An 18109-nucleotide genomic window follows, 5' to 3' on the forward strand; every position below is an offset into this window, starting at 1 on the left:
GGACACTGTGGTGGCAGGTGGAGTCTCGACCGTGAAGATGCCCAGAATGAAAGAGGCTCCACTGCCTCCCTTCTGACCTCGGTCTGCACTTTCTGATTAATTTTTCATTCGGGCGCACCAGGAACTCAACCGAAAGGCCTCATAGGCAAAGCATCCCCTGCTGGGAACCGAACTTCGCCCTCCAGCAGCAGGGACTGCACTGAGCCAGCAAGACCCCGGAGGCCGTCCGCCTGCGCTGCCCTGCCCCACGCCGGGCACCCACCGACCCCTCCCCACATCTCCCTGCCTTCCTGGCGGTGGGATGGGGTCTTGCAGATGTGAGCCCGCTGTCTTCCCGGGTCGTCCTCGCTGCAATAAATCACTTTCTAATCCCACCTCCACCTGTCTCTGCCTTCCGATGCTGTCACCGTCGAGGGGCCAAACCTGGTCCTTCTGGGGCCCCTGGAGCCGGGTGGTCTCCCCCTGAGTCTTGACTTCAGGGCGCTGCGTTGGAAGGAAGAGAGGAGGCCGTGCTCACGGGGAGACCCAGCTCAGCGGCAGGGACAGACCCCGGGCCCCACCTCCCAGGGAAGAAGAGGGGAAATTTTCCAGGGTAAAAGCACACGAAGGGCTTGGTTTCCCTTAACTTCCTCCCTGGTTGGCGGAGGGGGGGTTGGAAACGGTCTAAATGGGGGACGAGATGATTCTTGGGTTAAAAATTCACGTGAAGTTGACGTGGCACCTCCTTAGGGACACGTTTGGGAATTTTGTGGGAGGCTCTCCTGCCTGCGCCCCACGCCTGAGTGAGGCCGGGCGGCGGCTGCCTCGGAGGCTGTGGGGCCACCAGCCTGGGGCTGGCACAGCACCCGCCGCCCCACCCCCTGCTCTAGGCCGGTCCCTGCCCCACGCCTCGGCCTCCTGTCTCCTGGTTGCACGGACCCAGGAAAGCGGAGAAACGGAAGAACCGGTGAACCGTCGGCAGAGACCGCATCGGCCAACAGCCGGGGATCATCAGGGGGGACACGTTTGAAATCATCGCTGGGAGCGTAAGCAAAGCCAGCACCCACGGAAGACAAGGCTGTCGGCGTGACTCTCTAGGCGTAATCACCGTGTCTGCAGTTTCAGGGCCTGGAGCTGGCCCTCCCCAGACGCACGTTTAAGGGCCGCGCTCCCGTCAGTGTCCCCCGGCTGGGAAGGCAGCCCCATGGCACAGATGGTGGAAACACCTCGCCCACCCGCCTGCTTGGCGCAGACCGGGCCGCAGGCGCCCGTTTCCAGCCTGCGCCCTGCCCACCCCGCACGGTGCCTGCATCCCTGCCTTCTCTGGGGCCCTTTCCCGCTGCCGTTCTATCCTCAGTCCCCAGCTTCCTGCCGACGGCCCCTACAAGCCCGAGTCCCGGCCGCGGTAAAGTGGGCAGCCAACACAGGCTCACCACACTCGGACTTCGGAGATCCCGGCCTCCTCCCCGTGATGTCCCTGTGTGGGCTCCCGCACGGGGGTGTCTGGAGAGGCAGAAGCGAGCCCAGGAGACCAGGGGGCTTGGGCGGTGGGTCGCAGCGCACACGGCACAGTCACGCGGGAGGACCTGCGCGGCACAGGACCAGCCACGGCCCCGCACCGAGCGCTCACCACTCAGGCACTCGGGAACCGGTGGGGAGGAGGCAGGTCCGGAGCCGCCTCCAGCCATCAGGTCCCGGCACCTGTGTCTCCCATCGCTGTGCCCGACACTCTAAATAGATACAGTTCTTACTAGAATGTTCTAGGTTTTAAAATAAACTGAGGCAGCCAGCTTGGGTGGTAATTTCAGGGGCACGGGTGCCGAGCCCTAACCAGGGGCTGTGTCTCCAGGGCTCGCTCCTGTACCTAAGGTGTCCAGGCAGCCAGGTAGACGTGAGTGAACAAAGGAGGCAGGGCCTTCACCTCCTGGACTAAAGCCGCCTTCAAGCCTCTGCCTGCGGGGCTGGGGGTGGGGGCAACAGCGAGGAGCCGGACACCCCTGTCCCGCCTGTCCCATCCAGGTCCGTCTGCTGTGCTGGTGTCCAGACCGGCCTCCTCAGGTGGGAGATGGCCTAGGGGTCTGGCCTGAGCCCTCCACTGGGTGCGGAAGCTTGGAATGAAAGACCCCTTGTGGAAAGGGCCCAGGGACTTCCCTGTGCGTGCAGACCCCCTGGCATGCCCACCCCCGCCCCGGGCCTGCCTGGGCCCAGGAGAAATCAGCAGGGACCTCTTTGCCAGGTTCAGAATCGTGCAAAATGGTACAAGCCTGTGGCTTCCATTTGAGAATTTCGGGGGGGTTTGGAGGCGGGGTGGGTGACCATGGAGAAGTGCGGTTGGTGGTTCGAGCTCGGTTGACTTTGGTGGTGGACATCCCTCTGGCTCTCTCACCTGCCTTGCCCTCCCCAGAGAGGCTTCGAGATGCTGGGAGGGCAAGCTAAGGGTGGAGGGCAGGGTGATGGGGCTGTTTTCTTGGCTCGGCCAGACCCACGCACTCCCCGCAGCCCGAGACGACGTCTGTCTCTCTGCGGCAGACCCAGCAGCCCCCCGAGATGCGAGGCCCAAAGGCCCCCGTTCAGCAGGGGCAGCCTCCCCACTTCCCAGCAGTCAGGCCCAAGAGCCCTCGGCGCGGCGGCCAAGACCAGGCTGCAGAGGGTGGAGTGTGGCCCTGAAGGACCTGCCACACGCAGGTCAGGCCCTGGCTGGGCTGGACGGCTGGACAGCAGGTGGCTAGCACAGGGGGTGCGCCCTGTGTCTCTGTGTGTCTGTGTGCGGCTCTACCTCTCTGTCTCTTTCTCTCCATCGCTCTCTGCCCCTCTGTCCCTCGGCCTCTGTGGGTCTCCCCGTCTGTATCTCTCTGTTGCGGTCTCCACCTCCGTCTCTCCACGTGGTCCCTCCCATGGCTGCCCTCGGAATCGAGCCTGTCATGTGGAGACTACCCGAGCAGGTGTCCCAAGAGAAGCTGGCACAGCCATGTGGCCTCCTGGATGGGAGCCTCAGGACTCCCAGAGGCCTGCGGAGCCCACCTGGGGCGTGGTAGGGGTCCCCAGGAAGAGTCCACCGTCTCAAAGCCATGGCACCCGCCCCAGGACACAGCATCTCACCAGATCATCTCCTGCTTGCATGTGGCCTCTGCAATCCTAGGGGCCCGGGGGCAGCTTCTGACCTCCTCTGCCATCTGGCGGTGATGCCCTCGGGCTCCGGTCCACCTGCCCCGTCTGCTGACAGTGTTTACGGGACGAGGGATGAAACGCACATCGGTTCAGCTTGGTTGGAAAGGAATAAATATGCCTGTGTGAAGTAAGGCCTACTCGGGCTGAAATCCTGTCGCTATCTCCAGACAAGTGGTTTGAGATACGAGAAATGTCTGTCTTAGAGGTGCTCAATAGTAACGCATTTAATGGGGTCACAGAAGAAACGGTCAGAGCGTGCGATGGCCTCACCTCCTGTTTCCTTTAACCCACGTGCTGGTGGCCTCCTGGTTACAAAATAGCTACCAGAGTTCTGGGCACGACACCCAACACCCCAGACGGGAAGGAAGGGGTGGGGAGAACATGAGGTTTCCACATGGGGTTGGGGTTTTTTTTCTTTCTTTTTTTCTTTTTGGCCTCTTAGGGTCCCACACCCCCCAGAACAATCAGTGGTATAGGAAAGCGGGATTGTTGCTCTGTCCAGTTTAGACCAAAGGGGCATGAGAACCTCTCTCTGGGAGCTCGAGCGCCGGCCGCCCGCTGCATGAATGCAGGATTGGGTTCTTCCGGCACGAACAGAAGTGAGGGTTCCCGAGGAGGAAAGGATCGTGTGTCCCACGAGTCTGGGACCGGGCCGCGAGCGCCCCAGACATTTCACGGCTTCGTGATTTCAGGCAGGGTCTGTGCTTGGAGCTCAAATCGCGATTCCGCTCAGATGAGAGAGGGAACGCCGTGAACGCGTGAGCGACAAAGCCGACGGCGCCCACCGTTTGAACCTGGCGTCCCACGCTTTCTCTTTGAAGCAAAAGTGATCCGAGGGGTTCCTTCCAGCCGCCCCCGGCAGGGCCCCACTGAGGTCCCGCTGGCCTCGCTGGCCCTCTCCTCTCTAGCAGGGGAGGTGAGGCCAGGCAGAGGCAGGCAGGGCCAGCAGCGGCCACAGGGGGCACGGGCGGGGGACCCACCAACTGCAAGGTCTCTGAGAGCTGAGGGCGTGTGGCCCTGGTGTCCGGAGCTGCTCGGCACTGTCCCTCGCTGAGTCTACATGTCTGCCCTGGATGCCCTTCAGCCTCTGAAGGGTTTCACGTCCGTGGAGGCTGGAGCTCCTCCAGGATCTTCCTCGACTTTGGAGCCCAGCTGCACGACTGCGGACTCAGCACCGTGACATGCCTGTCCCCCCAACGCAGCCCCGTGTGTGGACACCCCTGCCCGGGAGAAGGGGACAGACTCTCCGGGAGCTGCCCAAGCTGGGGATTGGCCTGCACACGGATGTCCAGCAAATCCTGATCAGAAGCCCGCGCAGAACTGTCTCACACATGGTCCCCCCCGTCCAGCAGGGTTTCCCAGGCCGGCGTGGTTCTTCCAGGGGAACGGTAAAATTTCCCGGGACCCGATACATTTGGGAAATGCCAGGAGCAGCCCCTTGGGCTTCAGCCCTAACACAGACGGACCCGGCCGGGGACCTGGCAGCCAACGCCGTGTGTGGATGTGCGCGTCTGTGCTCCGGCCAGCCGAGAAGCATCCAACAGCTTCTGGAGGGAAGGGCTCGCCTGGCCTGTCCACCACAACAAATGGAAATACGAACCCACCCCCCCACCCCCCGCCAAAGCCTCCTGCGAGATCGTTCAGAGGACGTGAGCTCCTCACGGTGGAGAGGCAGTGGCACGCTAAGGGGAGCAGGCTGCCCGCCTACGACCAGCGCATCCAAGCCAGCGACCCCCCACCCCCGCCCAGGGCTGCTCCCTGGCTCTGGGCAGAACAGCCCTGACAGGCTCTGGCCTGTGTGCCGGGGAAGGAGGAGGAAGAGGAAGGTCCCAGATAAGGGAATCGGGCCTCACAGAACCTGGAAGGACAAGTCCCACGCAGCGCGCGCCCTCAGTCTCATCACTGATGCAAGTGAGGCCTCGCATCACTGACAGTCTGGGCCTCTGGGTACAGAAACGGGGTGTGGCTGCAGGTCCCACTCGGGCCAGCTGCAGTGTCACACACCACGGGCCAGCATCGGTCACCCGCCGGTGAAAACAACCGTGGAAACCCTCTCAGCACGTTCATGCAGAAAGTGTGCTCTTTGCAGACGCAGGATGAATCTGTGTTCTGCTTGGACCAGCAGGCTGCGGCAGGGTGACCGTTGTAAAGCGAGCAGCACCCTCGTGGGGGCCTTCTGGGGACCCTCCTCACTGGCAGGGCTGGTCGGGCGGGGCTGCGGGCTGCTGTCCTAGTGAAATGCCCATCAGGGCTGGGACCGGTACCCAAGCCATGAGGAAGACTGCCCTACGTGTCCCCTGGAAAACACATCTAGATGGACGGCTGCTCCTCTCACAACTGTTCAGAGCAAAGCTTGCTCCGTCCGCAGGGAACACACCTGCTGCTGTACCCAAGACGAAAGTCACCGCCAGGTTCAGTCCAGCTCCACTGTCCCCTGTCCTGGGCCCGCGGTACCCCGGTACCTCGGGCTGTGGGCACATCCGTGGGGCGGCGCCCCGATTCCTCGGGTGGTCAGCACAGCCGCGGGGCAGCTCTGCAAACACTTTCTTTGCCAGAAGGCAAACAGCATCCTGCATAAGAGGAGCAGCCCAACACCAGGACAGGAAAATGTCGCCCTTTCTCCTTGAAATGTTCTCAGGGGTAAGATTTTGCCCGTCCAGGGTCAACTATGGGGCACTTGGAACTTTCGAAAGGTGGCGTGAGTGAGGACTTCAATTTTTTCTCTCTCTGCAAAAAAATATTAGTCTCAGAAAAAGAGAGGGAGGCTTTGGAAGAGAAACTTCTTTACTAAATATTCCTGTATTAGAGGGAGACTATTTTGAGGTTTCAGGATTGAACCCCGGCCCAGTCCGGTCGCTGCTGCGTCACTCACCACGGGCATCCGAGACAGAGCGACTCTGCTGCGCGGCGTGAGAGGCCGAGCGCCCACCGCACCCCACCGCCGCGCCGAGGACCAGACCCGCAGGAAGTGGGGCAGGAGCACCTTCATTTCCCGTTCTGGGCTACGCAGCTTCCCGGGGGCTCTCGGAATGTGACAGTTTGAACAGATTGTGGCAACAGATGGGGAAAAAATCACCATCTGATTCTGGCGTGACGTGGAGAAATGGAACGGGATGAGTAGTGAGACAGGCCGCGTTCAGCCAGAAAAGGCCGTCTGCAAACGGGGAGGCTCTGTGAGGGTCCAAAAGGCTGGAACCCTGTGGAGGGCACCCGGTCGCCCTCCACACCTCGGTCCGGTCCACGTTCCCAGAGGGCCCCTGAGCTGGGCACATGAACTGTTTCTACGAACCGGCCCAAGAACGCAAGCGCTCCTCCGGGGCCACAGACCCTCAGCTCCGACGGCACAGACCCTCGGCTCCGACGGCACAGACCCTCGGCTCCGAGGCACAGACCCTCGGCTCCGACGGCACAGACCCTCGGCTCCGAGGCACAGATCCTCGGCTCCGAGGCACAGACCCTCGGCTCCGACGGCACAGACCCTCGGCTCCGACGGCACAGACCCTCGGCTCCGAGGCACAGATCCCAGCCCGTGTCCTTGGGGGAAGCAAGAAGGCGGGGCCTGCAGAGGCTCCGGGGCAGGGGGCTTGGGCTTCACCTCGCCACAGCCTTTCTCCTGCAAGTGGCACTGGCTGCGTCCTCCTAAAATACATTTTCTCTGTTTTACGTACTTAGTGTTGAAATTAAATATTTGCACACAGAGTTTACTCCGGCGTGGGTGGCCCGCACGTGCTTGGTGGAAACAGCTTCCACATTTAGGGGCTGTCCTTCAGTGCACGTGAATGAGTGCCCAGGCCACCTGAGCCCTTGCACACTCTCAGGAAACCCGGGGTCTAGGTGCTCACGACTCCCGAATCTAGATGGAACTAAGAGGTGCCCAGGTCAGCGTGTGACCGAGGCACCGGGAGAGGTAATGCTTCTTGGGACTCTGAGTGTGGGGCCAAGACTCCTGTTTGTAAAAAATTATGGAGGGCAGCCCCTCCATAAACAAAGTCCCAGCTCCACCTGGCAGGCAAAGGTCTGGAGTTATTACTAGCATTTTAGGTACATCTAATTTACTGAACTGTAAACACCACAGGCACGAGACCATCATATTATGTCCAAATGAGAACACGTGGAAACCGAGAAAGGACACAGAGGTATCTGTGACCACACTGCCGTGGTCACTCTGCTCTGGTGGGTGCATGGGGCCGGCGAGGGAGCTGGCGTGGTCCCCTCAGGACCACGGCCCCGGGGGAGTGGGGTGCACCCAGAGGTGGGCTGAGCCACATCCGGCCCTCCCACCTCCGAGCTGCCGGCCTGGGCCACGCGGGTCATCCCTGGGCCGGGGCTGGAGAAGCTGAGGGAGGATCCCGCAGAGGCAGGGAGACGCGTGAGGGCGTGCAAGCTGCAGCTGTGTCCGCCGGCCCTATCTTTGCCCCTGCAAACACGGCAACCCCTGTGCCTCACCCCCGCCTGTGGAGCAGTGTGGCCCGCGCCAACCCACGCGGTGCAGGGGGAGCCCAGACCCGGGGACTCCACCGCATCACCCCGTCCTGCAGTCTGGGCGAGCCCAGCCGAGAGCCGCGTCTCACGCTCACACCCGCTCCTGGCCCACGCGAGGCCCGCACCCACAGTTAGCCCAGGACCCTTTCCCTGTGGAGCAGGACCTACGCGCTGGAGAACAGAAGGAGGCCGGCCAGCCCCCTGCACCTGCCGCCCTCACCTTCATTCCCATGGACGACAGACATCTGAGTCCCACTGGACACCCAGAAGGCCATCCACCACTGGAGAGGAGAAACCCCGACAGCTTGGGAGAGAGCGTCACGGGCACTCCAGCCGGCTTCCTCCACACGGAGAGCTGCGGAAACCACGCAGGGGACCAAGCTGCAATGGAAAAATTAAGTATTCAGAAGCACAGCCGTATCTGTAATTAGAAATGCATTTTTTAAAATGGGACGGGTTGATGGCTGGAGACACGGACACTTGGAGGTGTGTCCCAGCGGTCGTGGTGGCACGTGGACGTAGGGTTCCGGTAGATATTCCCGCGATCGCACTCCAAGCCCTGCAGCTTTTCTGTGTGTCTGGAAGTTCCCATACAAAAATGTTGGGGAAGAAACGATCAGTCAGGGCATGAGAGAGTTGACAGGGGCAGGGGCGTGGAGGGGACAGGGTGTGTGTCCTGTCCCGCACCACCTGCGGATGGCAGACTGACCTCCACCTCTGACCCCTGCCTCTGTCCCCCACCTCTGTCCCCAGGCACAGCCACAGAGGAAAGGCACAGAGGCGTGGTGGGCCCCTGCGGGAGCGCCCCAGTCCGGGTTCTCGGCCACCCGTCTGGATGTCCGGGCTCACACCGGATGCTCAACGTGAGCCCAGGGTCTGCCCCGGGGCACACTTACCACGGCCAGAGAGACCCAAACGACGTACCGGCGAGAGAAGGAATGCAGAGGGGGTGAAGGAAATCACAGAGAAGTAAAAAAAAAAAAATCCCCCAGGAAAGGGAAATGAAGACCCTCGGGGAAAGGAGAGGAGAGTGCTCTGTGACCCTGACCGCAGACGGCGCCAGGCGGCAAGGGCTGCTGGAAGGGAAGGCTTGGGTCCCCGGAGTGACAAGGGGGCACAGGAACTCCAGGAGAACACGGGAGAAAGCGGTCGGCTGGGCGAGCGGCGTGTGCAGATGGCAGCCACGGAAGGACGGGTGTCAGGGAGAGAAGGGGGCGAGCCCCGCAGTCCGCCTGGGGAGACCGTGAGGAGAGCCCGCCGCCTGGCACCTGCCCCGAGACCGCCCGAGACCGCCCAGGGGCCGGAGAGACAACGCTGACCGGGCCCAGCGGCGAACCGGATGGCCGTCCCCACACCGCCAGCGAGTGTCACCCCAGTTCCACCCTGAGCACACCTCACAGAGCCTCAGGGACCTCTAGGGGTGGGATCCCCCACCCAAGTGAGGGCCCCAACTAGGACGGGCAAGATGTAGGTCCCTGGAACAGGGATCAAGCCGGGACAGAGTAGTCTGGGCCCAGGACATCAGACGGGCCCAGGACATCAGACGGCCCCACGACAGCAGGGCCAGGCGCCGGGTGGGAGGCAGCACGTCTCCGGGAAGTAAGGCACGGCCTCAGTGGAATGGCCACTGGATAGAAAAGCTCTGCCGGCTGGAGGCACGGGGTCTGGAGGACGAGCCTTAGAAAGTGCGGGAGAACAGAGGGAAAGCTTTGGGGCGACCAGGAACAGGGCTTCACCGGGGGCATGAGCGAGGGACCGCAGCAGAGCCCGCCTGTGCCCTGGTCTGGGGACATCCCTCCACAGTGCACATCCGTGGCCCGGGATGCCACTCCATCCCCAGGATGATTCTGGCCGTGCCCCACTCTGCAGGCATGATGACTGCCGACCAGCAATCACACACATGTTCTTCCCGTGTGCTGCTTTTACAGACGCCAACCCAGAAACGCCACGGCGGAAGCAGCAGCCCCCCGGCCGGTGGGTGGGTGGAGAGAAGGTGAGCAGGCTGGAGGGGGGCGCGGGGTGTCAAGGGGTGCTGGTTTCTCATCTCACTCGGCGAAACTGCTGGGGGTGAGGGGAGAAGGCCCGGTGGGACCAGCGGTGGACAACTACAGCATGCGTGTTCTCCAAGCTGTAGGGGATCAGAGGTGTGGCAGCTGGGGGCTAAGTCGTGTCTCAGGCGGAGACGCCGTCAGCTCCCGTCTGCGGCTGATGAAGCGGGAAACAGGGCGCCTTCTGTTGGCCAGTCCACGGCACGGAGCAGGGGCTTCTCCGGAGCTCGGAATGGGAGGAGGCTGAGGGGTATTTTTAAGTGCACGTCAGTGTTGTTGGGATGAATCATTTTTCCCCTCGTGCACATGATTCTTGGGGGGATGAAGCAGAGCTGGGTATGCACGCTCAAAGCTAAATTACAGGGTAAAGTTTGAATCCAACGGTCCCGCTTTTAAAATAAAAAACAGAGAGAGTGAAGTTGAGACCAGACCTTGTACAGGGCACGTGTGTATTTGCATGCTTGTCTGAGGGGGCGCGGGGGCCGGAGGAGACAGCACCAGGGAGCTCAGATTGCACGCCCAGGAGGGGGGACGGAGGACTGGCCGTTCCCACTGGGTTCACTTCTCGTGCGTCTGTGATCGTTCTCAAGCCCATGCAGACGAGGTCTACACGCTACACACAGGCTTCCTGTTGGAATCGAGGCTTTCCCCAGACTCTCCTTCTGGATGTCTGCCTCGCTCTTGTATTTTGTTTGCACGATAGAAAAACTCACCTTAATTTTGCTGGAATCTCCATCTTTGCAAACATACTCTCTTTCAAAATGACTTTGGCTCCGTTGAATAGAATACCAGACAAGCGCTCTGCAAGCGAACAGGGAAGCTGGAGCTTATGGAGGGGGTCCTGTCCCCGGAGGGAACCAAGGGGGGGGCCGGGCAGGGGGAAAGGCCCTGGTCTTCCCATGCCTAGCTAGACAGTGGCCTGGCTCTGAAATGCTTTGTTTGTGCGAGCAGTTCCAGCGTTTGGAAAGCGCAGTCGCTCAGCCAGACTTCCCCAGAACCCTTTCTCCCAGGACTGGATCCTAACAGGTAGGCAGGCCATTGTCCTGAGTGGGCGGGAGCTGTTTACCTTCATCTCCATTCCGTCTCCTCGCCGCCGCGCCTGGGAACGAGCCCCACACAGCCCCAGCGCCCGGCCAGCGCCTCCACCACGCGTGACTGAGGACCTTGAAGAACTAGAAGAAGGCAAAAGGCAGGTGCGCAGATCTGCTGCACCAAGCACGGGGTGAGCTCGGCCGCACAAGGGGATGGCTGTCCCCTGGCCAGAGGCCCGAGCCGACAAAGTTGGGGACGCGGTGACGAGACCACCTCAGGGTGATGGTACCGGCGACAAGGCCTCAGGTATTCTCTTGCAAGAAGCCAGCTCAGTGCACTGTCCCATCCCCAATTAACCAGAGGGGAGTCTGGGCCAATGAGTTTCCTGTTTACAGGGTCAGCTGACAAAGTGGTGGCCAAGGGGGGTGCGAGTCTGAGAGGCGGCCGTGGTCCCGGGGCAGGTGGCTTACCAGCACGTGGTCCCATCCCCGTCCGGGTCTGCACAAAACCTCTCACAAGTCTGGGGGCGCAGAGGCAAGACCCCGAAGTCCGAACGCCCGGATGCAGACCCTGGCACAGCCACTGAAGAGTGAACACGAGCCACCGGACTGGTTTGAACAGTCACCTTCCTGGACAATGAGGCCAGCACGCGGGGCAGGCATGTGGCATATTCCTCTAGAGGAAGCTCAAGCTCTGGGGTGGGGGTGGGGGTGGGGAGGTGGGGCGGTCAGGGACACAGCGCCACCTGCTGGCAGCCTCTGTGCCCGCCCCCCAACTTGCTCCAGTCGGGGTGGGGTCTCCACGGGATGGAGCGCACAGCCCCCATACCAAGTTCTGGCCGTCGTATGGGACAGAGCTGATGTGTGCCCCTGCCTGTCCCGCTGAGTCTGTGAGCGTGGCCCTTGTCCCTGCAGGTGGAGCATGGTGGCGCTGGCCAGGGACCGTCTGCCTGGCCACCACAGGCCGTGTTAAATAAGAAGTAAATAGACGGCTACCTCGGGTAAGCCGCTGTATTTTAGGTCTCCTTATTATGGCAGGAAACCGTGCCTCCAAAGGACTGTGCTGTGATTACACATTTGCCCTCCGGCCCTAACACCGCTGGACACGTGCCGGTCGCGTCTGCTCAGGACCATCTGTTCACCAGGGCCCGGCTCCCACCCAGCCCCGAGGTTCTGCGAGATGCAGGACCACACCCCGACACAAGCATAGGCAGGTGGCCCAGGTCTGACCGGTCTTGGCTCCCCGGCCTGTTCAGGGTTATAAGTTCATGGGTTGGGTGTGAGACCCCACCCAAGTCCTTCCAGGAGGCTCAGTATGGTGAAAAAGAGTTCTTGTGGATTGTGTCAGGAGAGTGAAACCCACATGCAAGCAGAACCGAAGGCAATCAGAGTCAAGAGAAGAGGAAGACCAACAATGGCTTCTCAGACCCTGGATCTAGCTCTACCTGCAGTCCCTCTAGTGCTAAGTGAGCCAAGATTGTAGCTGAACTTCCATCATTTGCAACTGAGAGCCCCAACCCCTCCATTAATAATAAACACGTTTGGGTGTGATTTTCCATAAGCACTGTGCTAAGTGCAGGGGATCTGAAGTCCAGGGTACACTTTAAAACAGTCATTCATAATCTGGGGAGACATTGGAGGTTCCATCTAGATGGAACAGATGGGGAAAAGGAGCAACATTTTCACCCCCCACGAGCCTCGACCTGAAATTCAGCATTTCCTTCAAGTGTCACTGAGGCAACAGAGCCCAGCCCCGTCAGCAGGGTCTGTGACCTGCCCGCCAGCAGAAAACACAGATACGCCCGCGTCTCAAAACACCAGGCAGCTCGTTCCCGCTTCCAAATTGCTGGTTATCAGACCCGCTGCTCCAGTGTGTTACTCAACATGTAAACAAAGGAGCAAACAGATCACAGTTTAACCGATTCTGACCACCGGAGTTCAGTAGAACAGGTTTGCTTTCTAATCCCATGCTTTATTTTATATGTTTAAAACCATTATTCTGGAAAGAGGTCAGTGGAGGTCACTAAGCTCTAGAAGCTGAAAACAAAGACAAGGTTGAAAGGGAACGAGCCAGGGAGCAACGGTTACGCCCCTCGTGTGGGCTGTGGCCCATAGGTGTGCAGGGCGTCGTGGCCGAGGGAGGGGCGCTCTGCCTGCCCCCGGCGTGGGTCAGGCCGGAAAAACACTGCAGGGGCGAGTCTGGGTGGGAGGTAATGCCTGACTGGCCTTGCCAGGAGGCAGGGCCTAGGGAAGTGTCACGGCTCAGCGGCTGGCGGGGTAGGTGGCTGGGGGGTGGGGGCACCGGGAAGGCCTTACTGGTGCAGGTCAGCTGAGGACACCAGCTCCGGGGAAGCTAATGGTCAGCGAGGGCAGCACGCCAGTGGTCCGTCCCGCTGTCCCCGATTTCCACTCTCCCCTGGTTCCAGCTGGGGAAGCACTGGGCGGCGGCTGCCAGCCCTGCTCTGGGGAAGGTTCGCCCTCCGCGTGCGCATGCGCTCCACAACGACGGGCCAGCTCAGCTGCGTTGGGAGCTTTTGGGGGAGTTGGAGAAGAGCATGAAGGCTAGATTATACTCCAGAGGAAGTTTGCGCTCAGTGGTCTGACAGCTAAAATACTGTGGGGCGCTGGAAACAATGGTGATGGCTTAGCAAGGCCTTCATTTATACACCACTGCCGGAATGCAGCCTTCTAGAAAAGAGCCCTTCCGTCGGTGTGCTCCCAGGAGGGCCCTGAGGAGGGTGCTCTGATGGGGGAGGGTGCTGTCAGGAGGCAGGTCTTGTCTGGGGCAGGGGACAGACCGTGACGGGGCAGGGGGCAATCATGTACTTTGGAGTCACATTCAGAAGACCTCTGCGTAGAATTGGCTGGGGCTTGGGCTTCCCAGACTTTGCCTCAGCCCCTGAGGGCCTGTTTCTGCGGGGGCTGCGGCCTTGCTTTGCTGGACAGCCCACATGCGAAGGCCCAGGCTGGGGCTGCACCTGCTGGAGCCCGTGGAAGGCAGTGCACCAGCTCTTCTAGAAAACACTTCCTCCGGGCCTCAAGCACTCCCCGCAGGATTGCCTTAAAGCCACTCCCAGCCAACTGCGTCCATGTTCTGATGCCCCGGGGAGGCAGGGAGATGGGGAAGTGGGTGTTCCTCCTCAAGTCCCCGCAGTGAGGGCGGAAGCCGAGCAGAGCCCGTGGCACCTGGGCTGCCGCACAGAGACTCCCCACGTCGTGGATCTAAGACCGTCCGCGCGATCATCTGCCCGGGCACAATGCACAGAGACGGTGTTGGAGACCTGCAAAGACACCCCGCGTGAAGCGTGACTCAGGAACCCAGTCACTCTGCATTTCTGGAGAAGCTCCAGGACAGACTTGGGGAGGAGCTGTCACTGACGTGTATCAGATTAGCGGGGGGGAGGGCACAGAGGTGGGTCAGAGGTGACACAAGACCGCCACCCTGCTCTCTGGGCTCTCAGGACTGCTCTGACCTACGTGCTAAGATGTCCCACGATGGAATGGAGACTGGCAGCAACAAGAACGAAGAGAAGACGTGGGTCACTTGGTGTGGCCCTGGGAGGCCTCGGGGACAGAAGGCCCTCCAGGGGCTGGGGATGGGAAGCAAGCGGCAGTCACCTTGAAGCCACCCTTTGCCCTTTCTCGAAGGACCAAACAGGCCGGCCAGGGTCAGGGTGTGAGGTGCTGAGGCTCCAGGTCTGGGCGCTAACAAGTCTCTGCTTGCTGGGCTGCCCTCTGCCCTTCAGAGGGAGTGGAACAGAGTGCAGGGCGTGGGTCTAGCAGCCGGGAGAGGCTCCTGAGGTCACCCCGATACAGGCCCCTGCAGCAAGCTCCTGTGGTGGCCCCAGGACCTGTCTAGACGCTGGCTCTGAAGGACACGCTCCTCCTGGGGAGGCCGCTCCTCAGGCAGGCAGGTCTGCCAAAAAGTGCTCCCAGGGAGCGGAAATCTCCTCTCCAGTCTGATTTCCCCCCATCTGTCCTCCTCTGCCCTTCACAACCCCACAGGGTAATCCTTCTTCCCAGACAGTTTTGCAAATATTTGGATCCGACCATCTTGCGCTCCACACACACCCATTTTTCAGGCTGACGTCTCCTGATGTGTCGACCACCCTCCCACGGCCTGCTGTGGCTGTCCTCGGGCACCAGGCAGGGCACCGTGTTCCAGGGGGGTCCAGTGAGTCAGGAATAAAGGGGAGCATCCCCCCCCACCTCTGCGATGCTCACAAGTCTGGATCGTGAGAGTGGGTCCCTGCTCTGGGGCTTGGGATAACGTGAAAACAGCCCTGCCCTAATCTTTTCGCACCAGGTTTTAATCCCAGTGCGACGGGAGACCAGAGTCAGGGCTCCTCTGACCAGAAGGAGCTTGGAAAGAAAGGATGTCTCCTCACTGTCCTATACAGTCACCAGTCCCCAACTTGGGCCACACAGCGCCGGGGAGATACCCGTCATTCTCTCGGCCATGCCCAGCCACGCTCGGAGCCAGTGCCTTATCCTCTCTCCTTGGGGAAGGCAGGATGGGGCTCCCAAGGTCACCTTGGAAGCATGGAAGGCAAGAGGAACTGGAGCCTCCGAGATTCCAGGTCAGGACTCCCACCACCAGCACACACAGGAAGAGCACTAGCTCCCCTGTCTTGGCCCTTGTGGGTCCTGAGGTGTGGCTTGTGGGGAAAGGCAAGAGCCCACAAAGGAGACTGAGGCTCCTGGGCTGTTACGGATCAGACTGTTAGCAAAGTCTCCATTTTTAAACGCCCAGTCTGGCTGTCAGCAGCAGTGGTCCCCAGGAAAGCAGTCCGGGTTCCCTTGGAAGGTGCTGCGGCCCAGGCCATGAGGGCCAGGCCCAGAGAGGGAGACTTGACTCCCACACGGGGCACAGCCCCACTGGCTCACGGGGAACTCTGTTTCTTTCTCTGGGGAGCACCCCTCGGCAGGCCTGCTGGCCCAGTCAGCCACCTTCCCAAGGTCGCCTCTCTTCGTCCAGGGCAGGAAGGGAGCAGTCTTGGGAGGAGACCCAGGGCCCCTCACACTCTGCCTTAGTACAAACGTGTCACCAGGGACCGCACTGGGGAACGTTTTGCCATTTGGTGTAGAAGAGAGGGGACACTTGTCAAACACTTGGCGTGGAGGCCCAGAAGGGCTTCGACAAACCTAGACTGGGCTAGGTACCTGCCCACCGCACTCTGGGAAGAGGCAGGAGGTCTGTTTGGAATGTTCTGGCCTGAAGTCAGATTTACTAAGAAGGAAAGGAGCAGCCATCCTGAGAGCCCGCACGGTCTGTCCACACACTTGTGCTGGGCAGGTTCCCAGCAGAGCCGGCAAAGCAGCCTGGGGGTGCAGGAGACCTTGGAGATGTGGGGGCCCCCCAAAGGTTGCAGTCGGCCAGGCTCCCAGAAAGGACAAGCTGGTCCCTTAGCAGGTGGCGAGGAAGGGCGGTAAGGAGGTCCTTCATCGGAACCGGTGCCGGATCCCGCAAGGCCCTGCCAGGGCAGGGGGCAGCCCCTGAGGCCTGCGGGGAGAGGCGGCGGAGGGCCAGCCGGGAGGCGGGCGGAGGGAGAGGAGTGGTGAGGAAGGTGAAGAAAGGGGAGGGCGAAGGGGAGGAGGAGACGTGGGGGAGGAGCAGTCGGGCCGGATCGGGCGGGGAGGAGGCGGCGGCGGGAACGGGAGGCGGGAGCGGAGGAGGGGCCTGCGCGCCGCCCCGCGCCCTCCCTCCCGCGCCGGCCTCCGCGCCCTCGAGCGCCGCAGCATCCCCGCGCCGCCGGGCCCCGCCGCCCTCCGAGCCCGGCCCGAGCCGCCCGCCGCCGCCGCCCCGCCCGCCGCCGCCATTCCTGCGCCCGCGCTCGCGGGGCCGGGCAGTGCCGGGACGCGCGGCCAGGACGCGCCACGCCAGGTAAGGGCCGGCGGACGGCGCGAGCGCGCGGGCCTGGCAGGTGCGCTGGGGCCGCCGGACCCTCCCGGACGCCCCGGGCCCCCGATAGGCCCCCGGAGCCTCCACCCCGCCAGACCCTCCCGGAGTCTCCGCCCCGGACACCCCCCACCGACTCCTCCCCGACCCCCGGACCCTCTAGGAGTCCCCGCCTTGGATCCTCCCGGAGTATCCTCCTGGGAGCCCCCGGGCCCCTCCCAGGACCTCCGGGACCCCTCCCCTCCCGAGCACCGCTCAGGCCCGGCGCGCAGGTGGCCCTGGGGGCGCTGGGCGCGCAGCCGATGCGGGCTGCGAGCGGGGGGCGGCGCTCGGACCAGGCCCGCCGCGCCCCTGGCCGCTGGGCCCCCGCCGGCTCCGGCCACTCGGGCCTGGCAGGGCTCCGCGGGCTTCTATTTCGGTCCGGAGGCCGCCGCCGCCGTGCGCCCGAGCGGAGGCGCGCACTCAGACAGGTGGGGCAGGTCAGGGCCCTGGCGGGGAGTGCTGCAGGCCTCGGCTTCCTTCAGGGTTTTGGCTGCGTGATTCCGGAGCAGCCAAGGAGACGGAGCCGCCTTAGCTGGGGCTGCACCTGTTGCGGCCGCTTGGTGAGCGGCGGGGAGCTGAAGCCACCGGGGTTTTGCCAGTGCACACAGGAACAGGAGAGTTGGTGGCGGTCCTTCTCTTGGTTTATTGGATTTGATACTGGGGTTGCGGGGATGCACGTGAGTGTGTAGGTGGGCAGTTTACGGAAAATAAGGCCTGTTGTCCAGGGCTGGGCCCTGCTGGCCAGTCCTGTGTCTCCTGAAGTTGCTCTGTTTTTGTTTTTAAAAGGCTGCCCTTACCTTGAGCATAGCCAGGGCCAGGGGTGGCCAGCCCGCTGCAGGCCAGGCCGGACCTGGGGCTTGTGGCCAAGCAGCCGGCCCTCCTGTTCTGAGGCTATTCAGGTCCACCAGGCGCCACGGAGCGGAAGTTTCCTTTGCCGCGGGTGAGGTGACATCGTGGGCCGTCACCTCATATCTGCCCCCGGCCCGGGGCCAGCTGCTGGCGTCCTGGGCACCGTTATTTGCGAGTGTTTACTGTGTCCCAGAAACAGGCGGCCTCAGCCGGCGCAGGGGCCAGGATTCTGGTGGAGATAATGCCCCAATTGTCCCTGGAACGGTTGGTGTCTGTGCAGATTGTCTGCAAAAACAGAGGAGCATAAAGCCAGCCTGCTCTGAGTACCCCCAGCACCGTGTGCTACCAGGGGTCAGCCTCGGGAACGAGGGCGTGGGGAGGGCCTCGCTGGCTGTGTCTGTGGCCAAGGACTGGCTCTCGCAGAGCCAGACCCTCACTTCAGGCTGGAAGGGTCGGCAGTACCCCTAGTAGGTGAATGAAACGAAGGAAAGCTAATCAGTGACACTGAGGGGAAGCTCTGCTCAGTTCCTCCTTGCAGGACCGTGAGCTGGGGTGGGGGGAGTGGCTGACTCCCCATGACGGGCTCTGCCATCTGTTTGTCTGCCTCCGAA

The 18109-nt window shown here is 62.0% G+C and overlaps 1 protein-coding gene and 1 long non-coding RNA gene across 2 annotated transcripts in view; one reads left to right on the forward strand and one right to left on the reverse strand.

The window, feature by feature from the left end:
- Nucleotides 1–4776: 4776 nt before the first annotated feature.
- Nucleotides 4777–11196, reverse strand: LOC106004323. The gene is made up of 4 exons (XR_006607574.1): nucleotides 11180–11196; nucleotides 10744–10880; nucleotides 7850–10478; nucleotides 4777–6301 (listed from the first exon to the last, which is right to left on the reverse strand). It is a non-coding gene; the product is annotated as an uncharacterized LOC106004323 (long non-coding RNA).
- A 5269-nt stretch (nucleotides 11197–16465) lies between these two features.
- The window catches only part of SEMA4D (semaphorin 4D), an 83011-nt gene continuing 81367 nt past the window's right edge, over nucleotides 16466–18109 (forward strand). Inside the window, exon 1 of the mRNA XM_045083019.1 lies at nucleotides 16466–16592. The gene's annotated coding sequence lies outside the window, so the exon portion shown is untranslated. The remainder of the gene's footprint in view (nucleotides 16593–18109) is intronic.

Source organism: Mustela putorius, unplaced genomic scaffold (assembly GCF_011764305.1).
Source record: "Mustela putorius furo isolate JIRA1106 unplaced genomic scaffold, ASM1176430v1.1 tig00000680_pilon_pilon_pilon, whole genome shotgun sequence".
Taxonomy (NCBI): Eukaryota; Metazoa; Chordata; class Mammalia; order Carnivora; family Mustelidae; genus Mustela; species Mustela putorius.